This window comes from Ascaphus truei, chromosome 20, assembly GCF_040206685.1.
Source record: "Ascaphus truei isolate aAscTru1 chromosome 20, aAscTru1.hap1, whole genome shotgun sequence".
NCBI lineage: Eukaryota > Metazoa > Chordata > Amphibia > Anura > Ascaphidae > Ascaphus > Ascaphus truei.
The window spans coordinates 25,411,794-25,417,758 of record NC_134502.1 but is presented as its reverse complement, the minus strand read 5'-3'; positions in this window follow the sequence as shown (position 1 = coordinate 25,417,758).

Below are 5,965 nucleotides of genomic sequence, written 5' to 3'. Positions count from 1 at the left end.
CCCGAAATAGGAGAGGGAAATAACGCTATGTTAGTTATATCATACCTAACTGTGGGGTTACTCCCATCCAGACCCCGAAATAGGAGAGGGAAATAACGCTATGTTAGTTATATCATACCTAACTGTGGGGTTACTCCCATCCAGGCCCCGAAATAGCAGAGGGAAATAACGCTATGTTAGTTATATCATACCTAACTGTGGGGTTACTCCCATCCAGACCCCGGAATAGGAGAGGGAAATAACGCTATGTTAGTTATATCATACCTAACTGTGGGGTTACTCCCATCCAGACCCCGAAATAGGAGAGGGAAATAACGCTATGTTAGCTATATCACACCTAACTGTGGGGTTACTCCCATCCAGACCCCGAAATAGGAGAGGGAAATAACGCTATGTGAGTTATATCATACCTAACTGTGGGGTTACTCCCATCCAGGCCCCGAAATAGGAGAGGAGAGGGAAATAACGCTATGTTAGTTATATCATACCTAACTGTGGGGTTACTCCCATCCAGACCCCGAAATAGGAGAGGGAAATAACGCTATGTTAGTTATATCATACCTAACTGTGGGGTTACTCCCATCCAGACCCCGAAATAGGAGAGGGAAATAACGCTATGTTAGTTATATCATACCTAACTGTGGGGTTACTCCCATCCAGACCCCGAAATAGGAGAGGGAAATAACGCTATGTTAGTTATATCACACCTAACTGTGGGGTTACTCCCATCCAGACCCCGAAATAGGAGAGGGAAATAACGCTATGTTAGTTATATCATACCTAACTGTGGGTTTACTCCCATCCAGACCCCGAAATAGGAGAGGGAAATAACGCTATGTTAGTTATATCATACCTAACTGTGGGGTTACTCCCATCCAGACCCCGAAATAGGAGAGGGAAATAACGCTATGTTAGTTATATCATACCTAACTGTGGGGTTACTCCCACCCAGACCCCGAAATAGGAGAGGGAAATAACGCTATGTTAGTTATATCATACCTAACTGTGGGGTTACTCCCACCCAGACCCCGAAATAGGAGAGGGAAATAACGCTATGTTAGTTATATCATACCTAACTGTGGGGTTACTCCCATCCAGACCCCGAAATAGGAGAGGGAAATAACGCTATGTTAGTTATATCATACCTAACTGTGGGGTTACTCCCATCCAGGCCCCGAAATAGCAGAGGGAAATAACGCTATGTTAGTTATATCACACCTAACTGTGGGGTTACTCCCATCCAGACCCCGGAATAGGAGAGGGAAATAACGCAATGTTAGTTATATCACACCTAACTGTGGGGTTACTCCCATCCAGACCCCGGAATAGGAGAGGGAAATAACGCTATGTTAGTTATATCACACCTAACTGTGGGGTTACTCCCATCCAGACCCCGAAATAGGAGAGGGAAATAACGCTATGTTAGTTATATCATACCTAACTGTGGGGTTACTCCCATCCAGACCCCGAAATAGGAGAGGGAAATAACGCTATGTTAGTTATATCATACCTAATTGTGGGGTTACTCCCATCCAGACCCCGAAATAGGAGAGGGAAATAACGCTATGTTAGTTATATCATACCTAACTGAAGGGTTACTCCCATCCAGACCCCGAAATAGGAGAGGGAAATAACGCTATGTTAGTTATATCATACCTAACTGTGGGGTTACTCCCACCCAGACCCCGAAATAGGAGAGGGAAATAACGCTATGTTAGTTATATCATACCTAACTGTGGGGTTACTCCCATCCAGACCCCGAAATAGGAGAGGAGAGGGATATAACGCTATGTTAGTTATATCATACCTAACTGTGGGGTTACTCCCCTCCAGACCCCGAAATAGGAGAAGAAAGGGAAATAACGCTATGTTAGTTATATCATACCTAACTGTGGGGTTACTCCCATCCAGACCCCGAAATAGGAGAGGGAAATAACGCTATGTTAGTTATATCATACCTAACTGTGGGGTTACTCCCATCCAGACCCTAAAATAGGAGAGGGAAATAACGCTATGTTAGTTATATCATACCTAACTGTGGGGTTACTCCCATCCAGACCCCGAAATAGGAGAGGGAAATAACACTATGTTAGTTATATCATACCTAACTGTGGGGTTACTCCCATCCAGACCCCGAAATAGGAGAGGGAAATAACGCTATGTTAGTTATATCATACCTAACTGTGGGGTTACTCCCACCCAGACCCCGAAATAGGAGAGGGAAATAACGCTATGTTAGTTATATCATAAATAACTGTGGGGTTACTCCCACCCAGACCCCGAAATAGGAGAGGGAAATAACGCTATGTTAGTTATATCATACCTAACTGTGAGGTTACTCCCATCCAGACCCCGAAATAGGAGAGGGAAATAACGCAAGGTAAGTTATATCATACCTAACTGTGGGGTTACTCCCACCCAGACCCCGAAATAGGAGAGGGAAATAACGCTATGTTAGTTATATCATACCTAACTGTGGGGTTACTCCCATCCAGACCCCAAAATAGGAGAGGGAAATAACGCTATGTTATTTATATCATACCTAACTGTGGGGTTACTCCCATCCAGCCCCCGAAATAGGAGAGGGAAATAACGCTATATTAGTTATATCATACCTAACTGTGGGGTTACTCCCATCCAGAGCCCGAAATAGGAGAGGGAAATAACGCTATGTTAGTTATATCATAACTAACTGTGGGGTTACTCCCATCCAGAGCCCGAAATAGGAGAGGGAATTAACGCTATGTTAGTTATATCATACCTAACTGTGAGGTTACTCCCATCCAGACCCCGAAATAGCAGAGGGAAATAACGCTATGTTAGTTATATCATACCTAACTGTGGGGTTACACCCATCCAGACCTCGAAATAGGAGAGGGAAATAACGCTGTGTTAGTTATATCATACCTAACTGTGGGGTTACTCCCATCCAGACCCCGAAATAGGAGAGGGAAATAACGCTATGTTAGTTATATCATACCTAACTGTGAGGTTACTCCCATCCAGACCCCGAAATAGGAGAGGGAAATAACGCTATGTTAGTTATATCATACCTAACTGTGGGGTTACTCCCATCCAGACCCCGAAATAGGAGAGGGAAATAACGCTATGTTAGTTATATCATACCTAACTGTGGGGTTACACCCATCCAGACCTCGAAATAGGAGAGGGAAATAACGCTGTGTTAGTTATATCACACCTAACTGTGGGGTTACTTCCATCCAGACCCCGAAATAGGAGAGGGAAATAACGCTATGTTAGTTATATCATAATTAACTGTGGGGTTACTCCCATCCAGACCCCGAAATAGGAGAGGGAAATAACGCTGTGTTAGTTATATCATACCTAACTGTGGGGTTACTCCCATTGTCCATACCATTTTATGGCATAGTTTTTTTTATTTAATAAATTGTTTTTATAGTCTCTAGGAGTCTCTATGTTATATGTGCAGTGTGTGTATTAGTGTAGACCTGTTTTAACCCTACAGTGTTGCACTATGATCTGTGTCTGTTTGTGCTTTTTCCCCTACATGGCCTGTCAAGCAGCCATATCTAACTGTGGGGTTACTCCCATCCAGACCCCGAAATAGGAGAGGGAAATAACGCTATGTTAGTTATATCATACCTGTGACAGGGTAAATAAAAGCCACCCGCTATATGCCTGGAAAACCTATGTCTAGTCTGTAATGCAGCAGTGACTAGATTAACTTGAGCTGGGAACCTCAGGACAATTAGTTGGATCCCAGCTGCCTAATCAAGGTGTTTTAAAACCCCAGGCTGTAGACACATGGAGCCTGGCTGTTGAGGAGAGAGGAGTAAGCTACTGAAGAGATTACTGATACAAGGTCTGTGAGCAAAGTAGATGAATTTTGAACTGTCTGTCCCCTACATAGAAAAGGGTAGCTGCCTTATTTTTAGACTGTCTGCTAAAGAGAACTGTTTTGTTTGGTCTGCTGAAGAAAAAGCCATTTTTCTTTTGTTTACTGATGAAAAGCTATTTTTGTTTTTGTGTGCTGTATATCTTTTAAGGCTAAATAAATAAGCCTGGTCAAGAAACCCACGTGTGTAGTTTCATGTACCCTGCAACATATTGTGTCCGAAGTGGGATTTTCAAAAGGCTCCTGCAGTTAAAGGGCCACACACACACACACACACACACAAGAATGGAAGAAATTTTGAAAGAGTTTCTGTGCGAGCAGACCAGACAGCAGGGACGGTTAATGCAGGACAGGCCCGGCTGCAAGCGGAGAGAGATAGAAGACTTCAGGCAGCACATGATGAGCGGATTGCCAAGCTGCTGACCCATTTCCAAGGGTCTGCCAGTCCAGAACTTGCAAACAGACCCCCGATACTCCTGAGGAAAATGGCGCTGAACGAGGATCCAGAGGCTTTTTTACTGACATTTGAAAGAGTTGCCGAAGCTCAGGGCTGGGCTACAGATCGCTGGGCAACTGCTTTGGCCCCGCTCCTCATAGGAGAAGCCCAGGCCTCATATCAGGGTCTCCCAGCAGATCAGGCAATGGACTACCGTCAAGTAAAAGCCGCCATACTGGATCGCTTAGGTCTGACCCCAGAGACCTACCAGCAGCAGTTCCGGAACATGAAGTACACCGCTAAGATGAGACCCCGGGTCCTCGCTCAGAGATTATTGGACTTGTGTACATGCTGGATACATCCCGAGGAATGCACTAAGGAAGCAATTCTAGAGCAGGTGGTTTTGGAACAATTTCTACAAATAATACCCCCTTCCGCACGCTCGTGGGTAAAACGCCACGCTGCTGAAACCCTAGCTTTGGCGGTCCGACTCGTGGAGAACTTCCTTGGGGCTGAGCAGCAGGCGAGTGTCCTGGACCCGACTCCACCGGCACTTGCGGACGCCCAAAGAGGGAGGTCAGATCAATGGGGAACCTACGGCCCGTCCATACGCAACCGCCAAGTCCAACGGAAGGAGCAGTCGTTCCAGCAAGGACGGAGTCCAAATGCTGGTCCCCGCCGAGACCCTCATCTCCTTCCGGATGTCGGCTCGTCGCAAAATGAGAGGAACTTCCGAGGACGTCGCCCACAGGACCCACCAGATGCCTGGTCTCCAGTAACCGGTCCAGCAGAGCGCTATCCACAGCCCCCTCCTGCGAGGGAACCCTCTCCATGTTCCGCCTGCAGACAACAAGGCCACCGGTATGTGGACTGTCCACAGATGGATTGTTCCTTCAGCAGAACCGTCGCCTCGGCCTTTACTGGGGAAAATTACAAGCCCTGGCTACTTCCAGCCCTGATTGGGGGAAAAATCGTCCAGGCCCTTGTAGATTCGGGCTCTGGGAAAACCCTGGTCCTCCAGGAACTGTTACCGCCTAACGTGTGTTCTTTTGACTCCCCATGGAGCATAGAATGTATACACAGCGATGTAAAACGCTATACGACGGCCAAAATCCGGCTACAGGTAAAAGGTCAGGAGGCTTACCTCGAAGTAGGAGTCGCTCCTTGGCTCCCTGCCCCCGTTGTGCTCTGTCGGGACTGGCCTTTCTTTTCGGACCTAATGGCCCCAGTCTTTCACGAGGAGCCTCCTTCTAGGGCTCAGGAGAACCCTGGCAAACTGTTCCCCTTCTCGGCAGACCTTTTTCCCAGTAGACACCGGGTTCAAAAGACTTGGATGCAAAGACGCTCGGACAAACAGCACTGGTTGCAGAAATCTGGGTCTCAAGGTGACCATTCTAGTAGTCAGAGGTCACAAGTGATGACTGGGGATGGCCAAAGGGAGGGGAATATGGGCCCTGGAGATTTACCAGACCTGTACCTCCCTGACTTTCGCCAGAAGCAAAGGGAAGACCCATTCCTTGCTAGACAGTATGACAAGGTGGTGAAAATTGATGAGCAGATTGTAGATGCACAGGGGGTGATAGTGTTCCCCCATTTTGAGCTATCAAATGATATCCTATATAGGGTGAATAGGCAGACACAAACGGGGGAGG